At 37.2% G+C, this 22,716-nt stretch overlaps 1 pseudogene; it reads right to left on the reverse strand.

Moving 5' to 3' along the window:
• Window positions 1-5,241: 5,241 nt before the first annotated feature.
• Window positions 5,242-21,612, reverse strand: LOC147515236 (uncharacterized; annotated as a pseudogene).
• Window positions 21,613-22,716: the final 1,104 nt, after the last annotated feature.

The raw sequence follows: 22,716 nt of genomic DNA on the forward strand, positions 1-22,716 counted from the left end.
ATTTGGCAGGATTCTTCAATTCGCCGTGTTCGTTTAATTTACTGTAATTAGTTTATCTTTTTCTTTTCTTCACCAACAATGATTTTCTCCCTCGGACATATCAGTTGCTGCATCACAGAAAGGTGTTAAAATTGTTTTGGAAAAGTGCAATGCCAGGGGTGCTAGAATCTGCTCATGGCAAACGTCAAACTGTTGAACAGATCCCAAAAAAAAAAGAACAGATCCCAAAAGAAAAAGAAAAAATGACTTAACAATCAAATCAGTAGCTGGTCCTTTGCAGAATTTCTTCTTGTCCATGGCGACCAAAGCGAACTATGCCCACTATGTCGGGGTTCTCAATGGAGTTTGCAATTGTCGTGTTGGGCTATTGGCAAGTTGTCGTTGTATATCAACTGTGTCATTACTCTAACTATTTTACGGTTTTTACCTCGCCCGGGGCCCAGCCCATCCAGTAGTTACGTACACTCGACTGGGCCATGACAGGCCCAATGTGATTAACATAAGTCAAGACTTGATTTACCAATACTCCATCATTAGGTAATCTTGTTCGACTCTTCCTGTGTTAGTGTTTGGTGCTGTCTCTCGACAAGACACTATGTTTTGCTTCATCAAAATATAAGGGGTGAATTTCGTTACATTTACTATAGAATTGGATAGGATTTAGTAGTCAATTATGAACTTAAACATGCCATGAGCTTTGCTAGGTATACTTGACTCACTTCATTATCAGCTAATTTAGGTTGGTCAGATGTTGCTATAGTTTTTAAGGGTGGTCGTATATTTCATGAACAAATTATTTGAGGATCATCCAAATGATAGAGATGGACTAACTTGGCGACTATTGATTAACTTAACGACTTAACCTGTCAACTTAGCTTCAACTGGAGATTAGCGTGTAGGTCAGAGGAATATCATTGCAATCCCTTTTAAGAAAGCAACAAGAAACTAGATAACCAAAGGTACAAATGTTGGTCTCAAAAAATGACACATTGATACTGTGGTTTTACTCATATTAGACAAGGACTGAATGTACGTTCTTTACTTTAATTTCTCCATTAAACAGAAACAAGCAAGTGATTGTAAGGCATTTTGGCAAGATATGTATGACCATTATATGCAATAATAGCGGGCAGTGGGGCACCACATTTTTTCTAGTCTTTACTAAATATAATTCCCATCTACAATCAAATACAAGTATTTTAATGCAAATTCTAAACTACTTTAAAAATCAGGATCCTCATCTACAGTCCTGCAATAGTAAAAAATATATATATATATTTTTTATGTATCTCTAAATCTCTTAATCATTTTTTGTCTTATATGATTTGGTTTTTGTTTTGACTATTTTACTTATGTTTTCTTAGAAAATTGATGATATTATCCTTCTATGTTATAAGCAAAACGGACTGTGTGCGTGCGTGCATCATTCTAGTCTATTGTAATGGCCATCTATTTTTTAAAATCCTGTAAAAACTATTGTATCCTGATATTTTGTTGAATTGGACAACTTTGACTATGTTTTATATTTAGATGGACGAACTTGCCCCCTCTGTCCCTTCTACGGTTCTACCATCTATCTTTTGGCAATTTATGGCGAATTCAAATCTCCTTTAGTCCAATTAACGGCTCCGTCACTAAAATCTTATTATTTATCGTTCTAATATTCTTTGATTGATTATAGTTTGGTTTCCTATATATATATATATTTTTTGGGTTTATATATTTCTTTGTTTAATGAGTTTGTTGTATAATTGGGAGTTGCTAATGCAGTAGAAACCATGTGGGTATGAACTTTTTTTGTCCTTTGGTTAGAGTTGAGCTCTCAGTTTTGCTTCCCTCGATTTCAGATTTGGAGATGACAACGAACTAAAGAGGGAGGAAGAAGAAATGGTGATTTGGTGGTCGAGCAACAACAGATTAATATACGTCTATAATTTTACATTTTTACTTCAACATTGGACTAACAAAAAATCAGTCGCGCGCCTTGCACGTGCACACAGCTAGTTAGGTTAGTTGAATTGAAAAGGTATACTACTATTGGCACTCCCCAAATTGTGTTGGGCAAACCCCTGCCCAATTTGGGGTTTGTATTTATGTTGAGCACTACGGAAAGTCCCCCCCCAACCAAATTCACCAAGAACCGAGAAACCGGTACTAGCCAGGGGTTTCAGCCTTTGTGTCTTTCTTCTCTCTTCGACCACTCTCTAACCACATTCACCAAATTATCACCAAATTTTGTATTGATCAATATTTGTGCAAAATTTCAAACATTATATTTGTATAAATTTTGAGTAAAATTTGAAATTAATATAGCTATTGAGAACAATTTACATTAGATTTTGGTACGAAATTTGTTAACCCTAAACCCTAAACTAGTTGTTAATTCACAATTGCACAAAATAAAATGAAAAATAGCAAGTTTAGATTTAAAACTAAATATTATTTAAAATTTGCAAATGTTTGATTATAATTATTTTTATTCAACTTTTTTATGTAAACCCTAACTTTGAGTTTTAAATGTGGGGAGAGAAGGGCTATAAGAGGTTGTCAATAGGTTAACTTGATGTATTTGGGAGATGCCCAACACAAAACATGTTTTTTAGGTCAATGACAAACTTGTAATAAATATTATATTTTTGGGTCTGCCCAACATGAAATTGAAGGTGCCCGTAGCGGAAGCCAACATATATGGCGCCAATTCGGTGAGCAATTCAATTCAGGTTTCCAATCAAAGGAAATTACAAAAATTGTCAAATATGTAACAAGTAAAAGTCGCTAAAAACCCTCATTAGAAGAACTTAAATTTTTTCTAGAGGGGGATTATTTATCTAACCGGCCATGACTACAAAAGATTACCATAGTCATAAATTGATGATAAATCTAGGCAAGCTAGTTGCAAGTTTGGAAAGCTTTTTGAAATGCAAATGATAACAAGGTTGTTCACCATCCACCTTCTCCTCTATTTACTCTTTGCACACCATGACTCTAGACTCGAGAGTGGTGGTGAATTTCTGTCAGACGCAAGTGGTCCTAAATCCTAATATAGGGGGGAACACTTCAAAAGTTTAAACTTTGGAGAACAGTGGGAGGGAGGGGATATGATGGTTGTACATGAAAACAAAAATCAAAGAGCTTCTTGTCTCAATGTATGTGCATATTAAAACCTTTGCTCTCATTAGAGCCCATCCATATCCATATTCCATACTACTCTCCATAGTACAAAATTTTGCACTAGGGCAAAATATTGGAGTGGTTAATTTTTGATATTTTTGGTAGATATTAGGTGTGACGGGTCGGTAAAATGAGGTTTGGGATCATTGGAAATTTGGTAAGTTAGCATAAATATCTGAATATACTCAAAACATTTAGTGGTAAGTTGAGGTCTGATGATATGTCTTAGAGTGGTATTATGGTATATGACGAAATGTCAAAAACTTTCAATGGTAATTGACTAATTGGATTTTCACTTGTAGGTTACAAACTTACAACTATAGTTATGGATTTTGGAATTATTGGAATTCCAGTAATCTGGAAAACCGAAATTCACAATATTTTGACCCATTTCATATTTTGATTTTGACTAATTTTGGAATCATCAATATTTCAACCTGTGGCGGAGCCAGGGGGGTCCTCAGGGTACACCATCAACATTCTATATATATATATATAGTTATTATTATTATTTTTTATCAGCCAAGCGAGGTTGTTATAGAGGTCCTCTACCCTTTTTCATAAAAGTGAAAATAGCTTGGGTTACAATCTGATATAAGTTTTTCCTCTAGCGTCATCATATACAATTTTCTTTATATCCTCAGAAAATGAGCTAGGGATAACTTCAATGTACCTAATAGCAGGAATAGTACATAGAACTTTATAAATAGTTATCACTTAAGAAAATCACTGTACTCAACAAAAAAAAAGGCCCAAACAAACAGTAAGCCCATACGTAATTCTCTCCTCATCTCTTTTAGTTTTCTACCCAATCTCCTTTGCTATATTTTGGCCCCCGCCCCCCTAAAAAAACAAAAAAAACACACACACAAACACACAACAATTTGTCATTGATCATTATAGATTTTCCCACTAAGCCACTAGCCTACTCGGGTGTTGTTTTCAAACAATTAACATCCTTACACGGTTTTATTTTCAATTTTCTTTCATCTCAGTCAAGATTTTCCTGGCGTGAATTATATTTTTACTGAAGGAGTCATTACACCACGTAGTAACTAATAGGGCCACAATCTATTAGCATATATACTATGTTTGCGAAAATGGTTTCAGGTTTTGATCGAAGTCTGTTTTATTGAGAATCTATCTTATTTGGATGTGTTGGTCGTGGCGTTTCATATGTAAATTTTTTTAATCCATATGCATGATTGTTATTCTCAGGTGATCTCAAGTTTGGTGTATATAACCTTAGCTTGTATTAATATAAGCTTACTTACTGTCAGTTTATTCTTTCCAGTTGGATACTTAAATTCCCCCAAAGTACTTACTATACAACTTAAACATTGAAGTTATTTTCATTTAAAGGGAAATATAACTAAATTTCATTAGTGTTGCTTGTGTAGGTAGGTGAAGCATGTTAGATACTACATGCAATAAGCTATATCAAAAACTTAACTTTTGAAATTAGGATTTTGTGCATCCGTGTATAGAAAATTAAGTTTTGGTCTTGAGAAGAAATAATATCATTTTTTTTAAGGGTTGTTAATATTGATCATATTAGAATTTTCATTTTTTTCTTCTTCTTATATATGGTTCATATATATGGTTCTCTAGGTGTGATTGTGTTGGACAAGGGATGTAAATGGGGCGGGTCGGGGTTGGCTCACCCTCACTCAATTTCCTGGCTCCGCCACTAATTTCGACCATATGTTGTTTATTCTGTTTTTTTGAAATACTGAAATATCCGACGGAATTCCGACATTCCGTTCGGAATCGTGAACACTGGTTACAACACAAACCAACAAAAGTATACCATGTTTAGCAATGTTGCATGGTCGCAGACACGATAACTCGGCTGTAACTCAAAAAAATAGGACGCGGACACAAACAAGACACGGGAATTAAATAATATATGTAATTTTATTTTATTTTAATAATTGAACATTATAATTTATAAACTAATTCATATGTATCATAAAATTCATGATTAGTCAAAGTAAACATCAACAAAATTAAGCAAACATATTAATATAGTATTTAATCAAATTTCTCGTAAGTCTTAACTCTTAAGTCTTAACAAAATAAAATCCACAAGGCCACAAGAAACATAATAATTAGTAAAGAAAGAGCCCCAGAATTCCACAAGACAACATGATCAATTTTCTTCTCCCTTTTCCGTTTCCTCTCTAATTTGATTGAGCTCTCCTCAATACTAGTTGTCTCGTTTGTAAAAAGAATTGCCTCCATTTTTCGGTTCATCAAGTGAAATGTCGGCCATTTCAAGTATGCTAACACCCTCCAAGCTATCAAATGTATCTCCCCCAACGTCCCACATGGTAGTCACTCCTTTGTATTCCTTGGATTTTCTTGATAAGAGACGAAGATTAGAATGAACAAATACCAAGTCTTCGCCTCTTTGTGGTGTTATTTTGTTCCTCTTCAAAGAGTTTATGAAAGAGTAAGTACTCCAATTCCTCGCACAACATGAAGAGAAACATGGTTGTCCAACTAGCTTTAAGGCTAAGCTTTGGAGCAAGGGCGTAGTAGCGCCATAACTAACCCACCACACATTCGATTCCATATATCCTCTATTCTCAATAGATTCACCATTTCCAAACTCCTTCAAAGCCATAGAAAAATAAGCAAACTCCGTATTCATTGTTCTTCGCTCATCTTTATTAGGGAAGTATCTTGCAAAACACTTTAATCTCTCAGCATAAATCCCCTCGTCTTTGTGTGGTGCAATGCGAGTAGGACACTGTGAGGGGCTAATATACACAAATAATGTATATTATACACGTGTCCAACACAACTCATCAAGAGATCACTCCTCCCTCATAACAGCTCGCTTCATAGCGAACCAAACTGTCTCTCCGTCACGAACTGACACCATCAGAAGACACCTTTACATTCCCCCGACGAACTCATGACAAATCGCTTCACAGAGAACCAGCAAACTCACTTCACCTAACAACCTCATACACTCACCCCACGACCTCACTTCAAAGTGACTCGAGTCGAATGGACGACCTCGTCCTGGAGCGACCTCCATAGTGCTCGCTCACCCCGTTCCATAACGGCTACTAACGTACGCTTTTACTGATGCATTCAAGGCCGCAGCTTTAGTTGCGCACCTCATCAATCGCCATAACTCGCCATCATGACCTGAAGACCAGGATCTGACCTGACGCTAAAGAAGAGGAAGGACCGCCAAGGTTTTCTATATAAAGGGGACAGGAACTACGTCTGACCTGATTCAAGTCTCCCCCCAACAGAGAGAACTTAATACGTAGGCAGTTCGTCCATACGAACTCAGTCAACCCTATCTAATCATCCCAATCCCTTCATTAAACCTGTATTTGTAAGGATTACCAAAAACATCCTTTACATTGGCGCCGTCTGCGGGTAGATTTCCTAGAGAAAAAAAAAACACGATCAAGTCATTTTTCTCAGGCCCACGAAGCATGGAAATCCTCATGGATTCAGTCAAGCAACTTGTCTCTGCTGTGAGTACAATGCAACAAGGAATCTCAAACTTAGAAGAAGACAACCAAACCCTGAGGAGAATTTCACTCCTAGTTAGGCGCCCTGCATCTGGCATCAACGACCTCAACACCGATAAACCACTCCAGCCAGAAGATGATCGACTTAGAAGATCGAACAAGCGCAACCACAAAGAGCACGCCGTACATTCCAGTTCCATACGAACCAGAGAACCATCACAGTCGTGACAACAAATATAGAACGAGGAATGCAATACCCAAGCCTGAAGCATCTTCAAACCACCAGAAGAAAAGAACACAACGAGGGAGCAGACAGTTCTACTCGCTATCCAAGCCAATGGAAGAAATCCTCAAGAAAATCGAACGCATTAATCCATTTTTTCAACCCCTCCCCCTTAGGGCTGTCAATGGGCCGAGACAAGCCCGAAGCCGGATTAAATCCGAACCGCTAAGATAAGGACTTAGACTTTAAATTTAGCCCGATAAGATTATTGGGTCAGGTCTGGACATACCTATGTCCGATCCGATAATGGCCCGACCTGAAATTTATAATAGTTTATGTGTTTTATATTTAATATTATTAATATATCTATTATATTTATTGAAAGTTGACATAAAAAATTGGAAGCCATATTGGTTAGTATTGTGCCTGCCACACAAGAGTTGTGGGTTCGATTCATACCACTTACAAATTTGATTAAATTTTAGACAAAAATAACAGCTCCCATGTATTGCTAACGAACCTAGGCCTGGCCCGAATCCGAACTTGCCCAATAGGACTTAGGCCGGGCTTGGACTCAAAATATCAAATATGATTTGGGCCAGGCCTGGACCTAGGTGTGTCCTATTCAGGTCCGGCCCGTTGACAACCCTACTCCCCCTGAGAGCAGACAAGCTCCCCAAGACCTTCTTGATAAAGGTTACCTATATGAGTACCTAGCGATTCCACAAATCAAACTGGTTACCCCCCATGGCATAACTCAATCTGCGAAACTCTCCAGATTGTTAAGCCATATTTTCAACTGCATCAGAAACACTCCATTTTTCAAACCGGATATCAAACCAATACCAAACGTCACTGTCAGCTGTTCTGTCAATTTTGTAGGAACCGTTATGGTCGCATCGAATGACTTACTAACCGCGAAACACCATGCGCAGCAGAATAAAGGTGTTCACGGTTTCGTTTAGAAATTCAAACCTTTAGATCGGCTAAGATAACTCTGAGAATCCAAGATCTATGAATCAGCAACCTCTTGATCTTCTGTTATATTCCTATCTTTAGAATGGACGTTGTATGGGCAACGATCTTCCAACCTCTTCTTTCTCTCTTGGCCTCTTTCAGCTCACAAAGTTAGAACCGATTTTGGATATATCTTTCCTTGAGCAAAACCTAAGTTTTTTTTTGTGTAAAAAACGGCCAGAGAAAGAGGTTTCTATTTATAGGCTACAACAGGGACCATGAGGAGAAATCGGGGTTAGGTCTCCTGATGGGCTTGGGCTTCCCATGTTTGCCCAGAACACACGGCCTAAGTCCGTCAACAAATGGCTTATTCCATTAAAGGCCATTGTTGCACTACCGCCCTAATCCCAAATTACGTGTTACGTTTATGGGCTCTATATTATATGTTTGTTGATCTCCCTGTGTTTAAGATATTGAATGCCCGTTGATTAATTCAAGTTACTGACAACTACATTAATCAACTTTTTATGTCCTTGAGTAGTACCACTCAACCTCATTGTCATGTCGGATTAAATCCACTTGCAGGGTTTACATGGCAATCCTTATGAGCTCCTCAAGGGGACATCATCAGCTCGACTTCCTGCGGGTCACGGATTCCTTCTATAATCAACAGCACACCTTAGATACAATATCATTACCCAATCCATCGAGTTTGTTGATTCACAAATGAATCTCACTCATTGATGATTTAAAGCAATGTACAATGCACACCCTAAACCCTGAACCCACTACACCAAAACAGGAAATCAGTAACGCTCACTTTTTTTAATTAGTAACAGTTTTTTACCGTGAGAGAGTTCCTCACACTTTATTACCGTGAGGAATGATGATAAACTGTTACAATTATTTTTTATTAAAATTGAATTAATTTGTAACGGTCTATAGTTATTTTCTTACGAAATATATGCGTTGCTAAAGTGTGAACGGTTTAAAAAAAAAAAAAAAATTTGGGAATTTAGGAAACAGGAAACAAGAAAAATATCGCGCTAAGTTTTTCGCTAATTCACAACTCTCCTTAAGGAAAGAAACTCCCCTTCATTGATTCTCTCTTGAATAAATCTTTCTCAAATCTCCATCAATCGCCTCTTAAATCTCTTTCAATCTCTCACTGTTGTTTTCTGCCGCCGCTGTAAATACGCCTTCCTCTTCCGTTCAATTACCTTGGGTTTTCTAATTGGTAGTCACACTCAATTCTCTCTCTCGATTTTACTCCACTACGATATAGGGTTTGCTTGGTCTGATTCAGTCCAAGTTCGGTTCGAGTTGCTGCAAAAGGTACGATTTTTACTTTTGGTTTGTGTGTTATTCGACTGAAGCTACCATCTTATGCACTCTATTGTAATGTGAATTAAACAACCCTTTATATGATTGGAAAGCAATGGAGGCCGATGGGTTTTCTTGGTGGGTAGAAAGGATAAAGCGTGCATATAATCTATATGATGAATTCAGGATAGATCATTTTAAAGGATTTGCTGGATTCTGGGCGGTTCCTTCTGGTGAGAGCGTCTTGATGGCTGTAGTTTTATTTATTTATTTTTTTCCTGTCACATCTGTGGTTATTGGTATTTCTACACGCTATTAATTATTGTCGTCGTAATTGCACCAAATTGCAGAATCAAAGGTTGTTATGTTCTGTCATTGGAAGGTCATATCTACATGTGGAAGGTGTAAGTGTTTCTTCTTTGGAGATATCAAAAATCCAGACTAGATTCTTTTTTTCTTGGTGGTAGGCTGGACCGAGGAAAGCCGTATTTGATGCCATCTTTCAAGTTGTTGGAAGGATCAATATAATTGCAGAAGACTTGGTATGTCTTGCTGTATTTGAGTAACTAGAAAAGGATACTTACAAGGTGTCGGAGGGGATCCAACAATGAGCTATATGACTGGGCATGTATTCAAGAGTTGACACACTTAGATTTTAAAGAGGGGTTGTAACTGGGATGGGCAGTACTTCTTATAGGTTATGTAGCTCCTTGCTACATGGCCTATTTATTGGATTATTATTACCTTGATCTACTAAAGAATTAGACTTTACCAATAGAAATATGATATAAATTCCACAAGCTGCTTCCACTGAAATTGATCTTATATTTCTCTTGATCATAATATGACAAGGAGTGATAACTGAGGATGTTGTTCAACTTAGGAAGGCCATCGCGGCACTGGAATGGATGTCCTTCAGTTTGGTAGTTATTATGTGCTTATGACCCATCTCTCCCCCCCCCTTCTTTTTTTCCGTGTCTTGAAAGAGTTGAATCAATAATAATGACTTGAAGTTCTGTGTTGCAGTCCTCTTGTGCAGCTTTTGGAGACGGCGAGTATAACATTAATTTGCCTCATAATCATGAGCGTAATCAAGTAGTGTACACTGGAACTCATGATAATGACACGGTGAGGTTTATTCTTATTATGATCTTGTTACCAAATTTCTGTTGATTCCTATCACTATCTAGGGGGGTTGCAGCTAGAGAGGAATAGTCTTTGGTGTAATATTGAACATGCTTAAGATTCTTATGTTATTGGAAAAGTTTAGAAAGGAGGTGAGTGGAATTCCTTTCGAGAACTTGGTAATCTAGTGCCAGTAGGCATTGTTTTCTGCGGTGTTGATTTAATATCCTCCCATTTAAGGTAAGGTGAGCTATTGAGAGTGTTTTATGTGTCTTTGTGTGGTTCCTCTATTCTTTGTTCTATAGGTTGCCTTGCCCTACTTTTGAATGGTTCAATAAACTAACTTCCTTACTAAGAAGAAATGCTTGAACCCATTGGCCAAAATACCCAATGAATTTGAGTTTGGCTATCTACCTCAAACAAGAAGCCACAAATTCTTTATTCACAGAGATAGATCACTACACCAAAAGGGTGATTTAGTAACGCACTCCTTTTTCACTTAGTAACGTTTTTTCACCGTGACACACTTACTAACGTTTACAAAGCGTAACTATATAATTTTTTCCGTTACTTAATTTCAGATAATTATCGAAATTAATTTCTCACGGTGAGCTAACACATTGATACCGTTAGAAAAAACAAATCAGAAAAATAAATGACATTCCAAAACCAAAGGATGCCGCACTCATCTCTCACTTTCTCACTTTCAGAGGGCCGAGATGTGGATAGCTCAAATCTAGACAACTTGATCTAAAAAGAATTGATGGTAAGTTATTTGTCTTCTTCTTCTCTTTTTTGGGTTTGGAAAATTTAGATTTTTTATTTTCGCTCCTTCCTCTTGGGTTTTTCTCGTTATTAGTAAATATTCTCCAATTCTTTTCTTGGCTTGTTTTCATTATTGGCATTGGGTTTAATTGGATTTTAGATTTTTGTTTTAGAACGAGGTAGGGTTTTGTCAATGGTACGCTCAACATTTCTGATTGGGTCAATTAATTTTGCTAAGGGGTATTTGAACACAAGTGTGTCGGTTATCTCTTAATATTCGTTGAATATTTTAAATTGTTTCATAAAAATTATGGCGTTGTTCAAAAGTTCTATTTTTTCACCCTTCGCAGATGTTGTTTCAATCTCTTGGTTCCAGGGAAAAAGGTACGAAAACGGTGGAATTTAGAATTTTGTTGTTAGTTTTAGTGTGGATTCCCAATAGATTTTTCTTGTTGATCTTTGATTAACATGGTTGTAGACTTGATGCGGAAACTTGTTGATAAAATGATTCTACCTCCGAAATAGGGCAGACATTATCTACCATACCTTTAGATATGGGCAGTAGTCGAGACACATAGATTGGATTGTAGATTGGATTGGATTCCAATTAAAATACGTTGTTCGACGATTAGTAAGACTGCATAAGGCATGCCGGATCGTTGTTCGACCAAGAAGATCGCAGAAGGCATCTTTGGATGCAATTTTAGTGGTTAGGGATCTAAGGGAAACTTTGTCACGGAATCAACTATTTCTGCTAAAACAAGAAATTAGAAGTGGAAGGTTATGTCCGTTTGTGTTTTCCCAAGGCACTTAATGGCTAGTGTTTTCGGTGGTAGTATTTTTTTGAGAAGTTCAGAGAAAATGTATTGAAAATGCTAGATATAAGTATTGGAGAGCTGTGTCCGGCCTTAAGGAGCAAAAAGTACTGTTTTTTGGAAATTTTGTAGCTCGAGATCACATCAATGCCATGGTGCAACCTCCATGCTTTTTAAGTATTCTTGTTGCTCTTAAGGATTCCGAGGTTACTAATTTAGTACCTTTTGCTCCTCGCAAAGATCGACATCCTTGGTGTCCAAATTTGATAGGTTTTAGCTCTTGAAACGAGAACACATCTTGGATCCCCTCTGACTGTAGCAAAGCTTCACTTGGCCTTCTAAATTCCTAGTAATTCCTCCCATCCTCAGCTTTTGACTTGTTATGTGTCCATCTGCATTTAGCTTCACTTTGTACCATCCTCCGGCTTGCTCCATATGCCTTTGCCTAGTTTTTTTTCCTTGTATATTCCGCTTTTCCCTAGTCTGTTCAAGAAAGACCTTAACTGGTTAGTGTCTTTTACTACTGATAATTGTCCTTAAAGGTATACCCCCATGTTATTCCCCACTTTGCTTCTAAAAGTCTGCCAATCCTGAGTACCGTTTCAAAACCTCCTGTAGTTTATTTCCCAACGACTCACCTAAGCTAGTAATTATTTACCATTGTAAGACTGGAATTTTATGTTGAAGATGATCAGTGACAAAGCATCCTTTGCTCAATCGAATTGCCACGCCTAGTACAAGATTTTCACCTTCCTGAGTTTAGTGGGAAAAAAAGTCGTGACCGGTGATCTCTCACTTCTCCAACAAGGAGATGGAAAGAGATAACTTATACCCCCTCGATCTCCACAACGGTATGAATTACTGACTAGATTCATGGCCGGAAAGTGGCAATGCTGTCCACCGACAGATTTCATAAACCAACCCCAAGAAAAATATATACATAAGTAAAAGTAGATTAAGGGTTTTGAACGAGGCATAGTTTTTAATTATCAAATAAATAATTTTATTAAAAATATTGTAGATTTATATAATTCCGCAAGTCCACATGCATCTGATAAAACAATCTAAACATTAAACACTTAAAGATCAAATCTCTAGCCATCGGGCCAACTTTAAATTCAAACAACGGGATGTAAGATCAATAAAAATAATACTCTAACCACGGGTTAGACACACAAGAACCAATGAGCGTCAAGCCGGATCGCGTGAATCGGGTTTGCATATCTTCGCGCTAAACAATGGTAGCCGCCTTTCTCAAATCAGTTTGGATCCACCGGTTCTACAAGAGCGTTGAAGGGTTTTGTAATCTTAATCTACGTAGGTAGGCTGAGAAACCGCGGTTGCATGATCTAGTAGAATCCGCGATAAAATTGTCGTTCAACTGTTCTTGTCTTGTCATTGAAGTTAGCTTCACCGGTCTACGCCGCCCTAAAGGCTCAAATTCAACTGCAGATTCTTCGCGAGGATGCCGAGGATGAGATCTTCGCTTTCGAGACGGTTGGGATGAGAAAATTAGACCATTACTACCGGCTTCACTAGTGACCTGGTGTTTCTTTGTTGGTGTTGCACTTGCGCGTCTGACGAGTTGAAGTAGCAGAAAATAGACACTATTATTAGGAACGCCCTCGTGACGAATAGGTTGATGAAATTCTTACAAGCCGCAGCCATGACAAATTGCTTTCCTAGGAGTAATCTCTAATAATAACTTGTGATGCTGGTGTGTATCGTATTCAAAAGCCTATTAGTGACTACAAAGATACTATTAAAAATTTGTATGTGTTTTTATACACTGAAAATTTCCATAGATGTTTTAGCACGTAAGGAATGTAGTACGAGAAAACTCTACTTGCTATTAATGGACTTTACTAAATTAATTATTTCCAACGTGAGGGCGGTGAGGTACATAAGGGCATCTCCAATGGGGGGTGTAAACCGTATAGAGTGGAAATTTTACATCTCAAATATTAAAAAAACTCTCTCCAATGGGGGTGTTATACCGTATGTAATAGTGTATTAGCTAATAGAGAGGGTTGGGAATTCCCCCTCTCGCTATTAGTTATAAAAAGCCCGGACACTCGAACTGAAATAATTTTCGGACATCACTTGGAGTAACCTCCCTTTGGATGAACTCTAATAGTTAAGTACCTGAAATCGGTTTCAAGCTTGTCTTGTTATTTACGCCAAAAACTGATTTTTTTTTGCTGGAACTTATTGATGGTTAGATGCAAACACTCAAATGCATATAGCTGTGTTGTAGAACTGTCAATCTATCATTCTCACATGGGTCATGGCTGCATTTATCTGTATGCTTGATTATGTTCCTAACCTGTCTTTCATATGTTTACAATTTTTCCCATTTCCCATTTCCCGTTTTCATTTTCGTTATTTGTTTTTTGTTACCCTTTTTTATGTTGATGTTCCTTTTATATATTTAAACAAAAGTGTTATATAAATTAAGGGTGCTTTTCAATGTCACTATATATATGGAGAAGCAGGGAAGTAACAAAGAGAAGTATGGTCCTTGGTAGTTTTAATCAACTGTTTGTCTAACTAGCCTATTGTTTTTCTCACAGGGCATACATATTCTTTAGTTCACCCATTCCAAAGGAATTGGTTAGCCTCATCAAGAATGATACTAGTGTATTACCTCGAATAGGTGCATATAAAGGGATTTCTTTCCTCATTTATCTATTTATGAGTGACAAGATTTTTTTTTGGTTTTGGATGATAGTTTATATGCTTAACAGTGATCCTCTATAATTTGGGGTGTGAACTTGCAGATGAATTTGGAGTATTTTGTCATAGATAGTCGTATTGTGCTTACAACTTTTGTTAGTTACCTTCATTTTGTGTCCATTCATTTGGGTGAGCATGTAAACGAACACCTAATTTCTTTATTTAGAAGAAAAAAGGTTTAAAAGCGGACATATATGGGGCTGAATGAGACTTATCTTTAATTATGTTATAGCTGTAAATGATGATATAGTAGAGGAAAGTGTGTGACCTGTAATAACAGTTTGCTATCCCCAGAATAATGAGATACTATACTTTCAGGTGGATCCGTGATATCTTTTAAGGGATTAATTCTAAATCATTGATATTCTTTTGAGTTCTTTTCAGATGGTATTATCGGAGATAATAAGAGAGCAATGGAGGAAGTTTTGAGGGGAATGTTGAGAATTTTCGCCACTATGATGTCTGTTTGAACGTGATGGCCGGTCGCATTCTTTGCAGTTTTGTGCTTCAATAAGGGTATGCATTTGTCAGAGCTTAAATTGTTTAATTATTTTGACTTTGGTTAAGTCTTGTGATGTCTATGGTTGGTTGCCAATATATTGTCAAAGGAGGCTTCTATGGCGGCTTTTTTTAGTGAAAATAGTTGCAGGATATTTTGGAAACCCAACGCTTTCTGCCCGCCGCCCTTTTAGAGGGATCAGACTGCTTGAAGTCCATTTTATTTTCCCACTTTTTTAGTTACAGAATAAAATCTTTGTTGTTGGAGCTCTTTAACATACTCCTTTTGTTGAAACTTGTTTCTCATTTTGTGAAGAGTAACCTTTAATTCTATATGAAGATTAACAGTAGGCTAGGAATAAGTGTTTTTTTTCTTGGGTAATTGCCTTTCGAGAAATTGAGGGAATTTTTGGCATTTAAGTGTTCACTGAAAGTATGTATGAGAGCATAAAAATTGTTGAAACCTAAGTCAGATGGACATTTCATATTCTTGAACCCACCCACCCACCCACCCACCCCTACAAAAAAAATCGTTGAAACCTAAGTAAGATGGACATTTCATATTCTTGAACCCCCAAAAAAAAATCTTCCCCACTCCGCACAATTTGTAGTCTATTCCGTTCTAAAAGTTGTCTAAATTCCTTCATGTAGTCTATTCACGAGTTTTGTTTTGGAAGATGGGTTCTTATATGTGAGTAGTGTGAATGTATGGTGTATATATATTCGAAGTGTGGTATCTCGGGTTGGAACTAATAGAAGTGTATAACACTGATATAAGTGGAAGTGATGTATATGTTGTTTTCATTTTAATTTTGGTATATAATTTATAGTGTCTTTTTGATTCGAGGATTGGTTATTTGACTTAACTGGCATTGGTCGAGATGGTTAAGTAGCGGGTTCTATGAATCAATATATTTGAGTAGTTAGTTCTAAGAATCAATATATTATTTAATTTTCAGGTTATAACAGGATTTATGTTTATGAAATGTTGAAAATACAAAGGAGACTCTGCCGAAATTTTTATGTCTTTCGTCAAGGTGTCTGACAAGGTTATAGGGTTTTGGAGAGTTACTTAAATTTTCATGTCTATACTATGTTTCTATTGCTACTAGCCTACTACCATATTCTCTTTTCTGAATTTCGTAGTTTGAGTATAAGGAGCTACTACTTAAGAATAGAATATAAGTATATATCTATACATATTTGTTTTCTACTGCCTGATTTCTTTTTATATATTTCTATTGGTGTATAGGATGAAAGAGACTTTTCTGATGATACCATCCCAAAATCATCTCCTGATGCTTACAACTATTGAAGGTGCTAGTTCTATACAAATGACGTGAGAGTTTGAGTTTAAGAACAAGTCCCATTGATTTGGAAAATAGTGTGTATTTCATTCGTGGCAAATCCTATTTATGAAAGATGTTTTGGTGATGTTATTTTAATAAAAGATTATGTGATTGGATGTATTTATGAGATTAATTTCTTGTTTATATTATGGACAATTGTAGAATACTCAATAAGTGGGGGTATTTTTGGCAGAGATTATTTTTTTTACATATCAAATAGTTTTGTAACGGTGGAAAACTGTAACTAAGCTTTGCAATGAGTAACACTTACTACGGCAAAGAAAACCGCCGTTAAAAAGAAAATTAACCATTACAAACTTTATAAATCAGTAGCAAAAAGCGTTACTAATTTTATAAAACCGTTATCGATATTAGAAAAGATTAACACAAAAAGCTGCTATCGATTTTATAAAACCGTTACTAATGTTAGAAAAGAGTAACACTAAAAAATGTTACTAATGTTATAAAACCGTTACTAAATAGTAATACAATTGAGCAAAGAAAACCGTTAGTAAATATTTTCAGTTACGGAAAAAACCGTTAGCAAAATAATGTTTTGTAACGCTTTTAAACCGTTACAAATATTTGTAACAGATTACCCACGCCCAAACTGTTATGGATAAAAAGCGTTACAAATATTTTTTGTAACGGTTTTTGACTGTTAGTAATAGCCTGTTATGGTATAGTAACCCTAAACCCTAATCAACAAGCATCCATAATAACAGAGGTGTTTGTTCTCTTATATAGTCAGTATAAAGAGAAACAACCTTACTTGGTCCTGTTCAATACACATAAAGTGTACTAGTGTAATCCTGTAGTCAAGATAGACTAATACCAGATTATACTACAACCTTACCAATGGTTTGTCCAAATCCATCTAGGTTGTGAACGTTTACTTATACTTTATAAGGTACTGATGATATGATCTTTTGTGTGTCACCACATACCATATCATCTACAACATAAAGTATTAGACACATACATATAACTAATAACATATATAATATGCATAACATTTGCCCATATGATTCTTATTCAAAATATAAAGAATTAGAGTTAATACAAAAGTAATGCTTTTAGTATATAACCCTATCAAATTCCACCAAGTTCACTCCCATCTCACCGACAAGTGTAAGTGCTTGAGAAATTACATACAATACCTGATCAACAAAGGTCTCTTGAAGGAATTCATTGACAATGAACTGCAACAATCTAGCAGAGGTCCAGAACAAAGGGACTACATCCACCAGTACACCAACAGTGGCGAACCACAAAAACAAAAGAGAGGTCGAACTACTGGGGCTTTTACTCAAACGCGCGTCCCAACAGTCAAGACCAGAATAGAACATGACTCCCTCCATTCCACACTCCCAATTCGCAAATGGATTCACCCATATCGTTCAGATTCACTAACCTATAGTTAGGTCGCTTACCACAACGACGATGTATGGCAGCGCACATCAGCTAATCCAGCACGGTACACACAGTTTGCAAAGCACCTCCATCATTTGAGCAAAGGAATATCTATCCTTTCTCAAAGGTCAATTCAACATGTTTTCTTTATTTCGTCAATGTCTTACCTCTCTATTCATCAATAAAGTTATCCCTCTTTCATGGAACATGTTTTGCTCCGTACTTATAATTCAATATAGAAAAATACCTAGTTCACAATGTCAAACCAGTTCGCTTCCATACACACGTAAGAACGAATAACGAACTGCGATAACCACGAAATCACACTTCGACTCACCCATAACAAGGGAGACGAACATTACACCAGGACGATGCACCCAAGAAACTTCGTCCATACGAAAAACACAGTAACTAACTCAAAACGCACTCTTACTCAAGAGAGACATCACCAAACCACATAGTACCTAAGGCGCACTAATCAACCGAAAGGCTCAAACGCCCCGCCACAAAGCGCCCCCGATCTCACATACTCAGAGCAGATCGATACCAGTCATATGCCCACACCATAGCTAGTAATTCGCCGAATTATTCGCGAATTATAAGGTTTGGCGAATAAAACGAATAATTCGGCGAATTTTTGAATGATACGGTTTAATTCGCGAATTGGTTGGGTCGGGCTTATAATTGTTTTAATTATTCGCGAATTATTCACTTAATTATAAGGTTTGGCTTAATAAAATGACATTTGTATTATTTTTTCATGAATAAAATTGTAAAAATAAAAATAAAAACGTTATATACTTATATATCAAAATTTTAAATGTAAAATATATAGCCGAATTTTAAAGAAATATATTCGTATTATACCCGTTTAAAACACGTATATCGTATTTTTACCGTTAGCGTTTTATTGGACCGAATATTTAAAAGTATTATTGTTGAAAATTTCGAATCTTAGGCGAATAATTGACGTACCGAACTTTTGCCGTCCACGAATTTACTAGCTATGGCCCACACCAAGATCAACGCGTAATCATAGTCGCACAGCGCAAACCATACACTAGGGTCTTTGCCAATAAACAAATGCACCGATAGAAACACCCCACTAATCCGAATGGATCTTTTACCATTAGTCTGTATTAACAGCAACGTGCAAGGTTACATTTCTTTTTCAAGAGCAACTAAACATGAACTTACCTCATAAGCTCACTCCAAAGTGACTCCAGCTGGGTAAATAGCCTCGCCAGCTAGGGACCCATATTTCTAGGACCAGTGTAGGATCGAGCTATCATGGTATCATACCAATGGAGAGCGGAAGCTAGGAGCAACTCAACATGAACTTGCCTCACGAGCTCACTCCAAAGTGACTCCAGTCGGGTAAATAGTCTTGCCAGCTGGGGACCTATATTTCTAGGACCAGTTCAGGATCGAGCTATCATGGTATCATACCAATGGAGAGCGGAAGCTAGGAGCAACTCAACTTGAACTTACCTCACAAGCTCACTCCAAAGTGATTCCAGCCGAGTAAATAGTCTCGCCAGCTGGGGACCTATATTTCTAGGACCAATTCAGGATCGAGCTATCATGGTATCATACCAATGGAGAGCGGAAGCTAGGAGCAACTCGACATGAACTTACCTCACAAGCTCACTCCAAAATGATTCTAGCCGAGTAAATAGTCTCGCCAGCTGGGGACCTATATTCCTAGGACTAGTTTAGGATCAAGCTATCATGGTATCATATATACCAATGGAAAACGGAAGCTAGGAGTAACCCAACGATGGAATGACCACTCAGTCTACTAAAATGCCACCCAACCTATAGATCGGTCACTTAGACGCAGGACAATCTAAAGCCAGGAGCAGCTCATCACGTACTCGCCCCACGAGCTCACTCCAAAGTAACTCAAGCTAGGTGGACGACCTCGTCTAGGAGAAACTACCATTTGGATTGGCCACTCAATCTACTGAAGCGCCACCCAACCTACAGACCGATCACTCATTTGCAGGACGATCTAAAGCTAGGTTGATGGAATGGTCACTCAGTCTATAGAAGAGTCATCGACCCTAAAGATTGCTCACTCATACATAAGAAAATCTAAGCTAGGCGCGTTCCAGCACAAAACTACAAGCTACGGAACTATACTTCTAAGATCGCAGACAGTACATACTTACCACCTTCCGCCTCACTAAACGAAGTCTCATAAAGATTTTTAGTAAACTTTGCTGCCGACTTGCATCTATTTGCAAAATCTTCAACTTTTACCAACTTAGCTTGCTCCATCTCGAGCTGACGTACCAGATCGCTATTTTCCGCAGCCAAATCATCAAATTATTTCTTCAAAAACATCCAAGTCAAACTCACTAAGGTCAATATTTTTAGAGAAAGATGGACCATCCATCGCCACCTTCCCATCACAAGTTCCTACAGTCCCCACATTATCAGCAACATCACCGACCTTCCTTTTCAAATTTGGTGGTCAAACTGCCACAGTCACCTCCTCCAGATCAAAGAAAGAGCCTTCTGGGCGCAAAAGACGTTCCCGATCATTTTCACCCACAGGACGCTTGCTAACAAAACGCACCGTCAAAATTATTTCCAGCATTCGAATTGCCCCCAAGGCTACCACCAGTCCTCATCTGAGCTGAAAGACACACACCTCTCGGTTCATTCACAACAACTTCAACCACCTCGTTCCCCATGACAAAGTTCGAATCAGAGTTTGAATCACTCACAAGTAAAGGATGTCTAGTCATTACCTTATATGCTTCCCACGTGTGAACTTAAACTCTCATCAGCTCGCCCCAATGGATAGGAATGAACTAATGAGAGGGGGCTGTGTAAAGGGCTAATATACACAACCAATGCATATTATACACGTGTCCAGCAGAACTCATCAAGAGAGCAGTCCCCCCTCATAACAGCTCGCTTCATAGCGAACCAAACTGTCTCTCCATCACGAACTGACACCATCAGAAGACACTTTTACATTCCCCCGACGAACTCATGACAAATCGCTTCACAGAGAACCAGCAAACTCACTTAACCTAACGACCTCATACACTCACCCCACAACCTCACTTCAAAGTGACTCGAGTCGAATGGACGACCTCGTCTTGGAGCGACCTCCATAGTGCTTGCTCACCCCGTTCCATAACGGCTAGTAACGTACGCTTTTACTGATGCATTCAAGGTCGCAGCTTCATTCGCGCACCTCATCAATCGCCATAACTCGCCATCATGACCTGAAGACCAAGATCTGAACTGACGCTAAAGAAGAGGAAGGACCACCAAGGTTTTCTATATAAAGGGGACAGGAACTACGTCTGACCTGATTCAAGTCTCCCCCCAGCAGAGAGAACTTGATACATAGGCAGTTCATCCATACGAACTCGATCAACCCTATCTAATCATCCCAAACCCTTCACTAAACCTTTATTTATAAGAATTACCAAAAGCATCCTTTATAGACACTCATTGAGCCATTTAGCACTATAATACCTATATGAGTATAATGTTTTCTATTAGTAAAAAGAACATATATTAAATAACAAAGATTGAAATGAGAAGAAGTTACTGTACTTGGGATTCAATGAGTGAGCCAAACAGTGAAGTGGTGTGTTAATTTTGGTCCATCAAGCCACTAGTATCCGGTGGACAACTATATAAAAATCTGAGCTCTTGTAATCAAGTTTTTTCTCATGGCTATAGATAGCAATTTTCACCTTCTATATCATTGAATCCCACATATCATACACCAAATGAAGACAAGGCAGATTTGTGTCACCTTTCCTTAGAATCTCATACATCGGCTCAATGAAGGCAAATATGTAATCAATATCATCCCACCACAAGACATCTAATATCTTCTCTTTGACAAAAGCAACTTTACCAACATCATCCTCCCTATAGTTTGCCCAGTTGGGACTAATCACCATATTTAACAAGCCTTGCTTTATAACTTTAAAGCTTCTAAGCATAATAATGCTAGAAGCAAAGCGTGTCTTTGCAATTGAAAGCAACTTCAAATGTGAGTACTCATTAAACATAGACAACCACATCGAGTGGTTCATAATGAAGTTCTTAACCACCATCACCTCTCCAACAACTTTGGTAATCCACTTACACTCCAAATACGTTTCTGAGTTCGCTTCAGTATTCTTTGCTGCACATATGTTCTTTAGCGCAAGGTTCAAGGTGTGAATGATAAAAGCAAATTTACATTAACTAACTATCTATGCATAAACACAAATAATCAATTAACTAAACAAGTGCTTAGATTAATATTTCTACTTTCAATTAATTATGTAATATATAAAGAGTACGGATTCGTTCTACTCATAAACTATCAAGACATAAATAGAATTCAACTAATCAAAGAAAAGGAATAATGATGAGAGTAATAATTTGAATAAGAAATTAACTATTATGATGATACTACGAATTTATACTAATTTAACTAACAATATAATGATGTGAATCAAAGATAGAGAATGTTAGAGAGAGAATTAAATCTACTTTTTAATTCCTAGAAGTGTTAGAATAGATTGTTAAGAAACCCTAATCTTTATATTCTCACTAAAAGGTTAAATATAAATCTTAGACTTTTATGATCCCTAATTCAATTATACCATCTCTAGTCATAATCAAATTAGCATGAGAGGAAGGTTTGTTTTCCATTCTCATGCAAAACTCACAATCCTTTAGTTTAGCTTTTTCTCTTCTTATCTCTAAGTCAAGAAAAATCCAAACTTTAAACCTTAATCAACAAATTTATGTTAAACAAATCAAGTCCTCTCAAGACTTCATTAACCTCCCTCTAATGGGAGTTTAGCTTTGAT

Source organism: Coptis chinensis, chromosome 2, assembly GCF_015680905.1.
Source record: "Coptis chinensis isolate HL-2020 chromosome 2, ASM1568090v1, whole genome shotgun sequence".
NCBI classification, from domain to species: Eukaryota; Viridiplantae; Streptophyta; class Magnoliopsida; order Ranunculales; family Ranunculaceae; genus Coptis; species Coptis chinensis.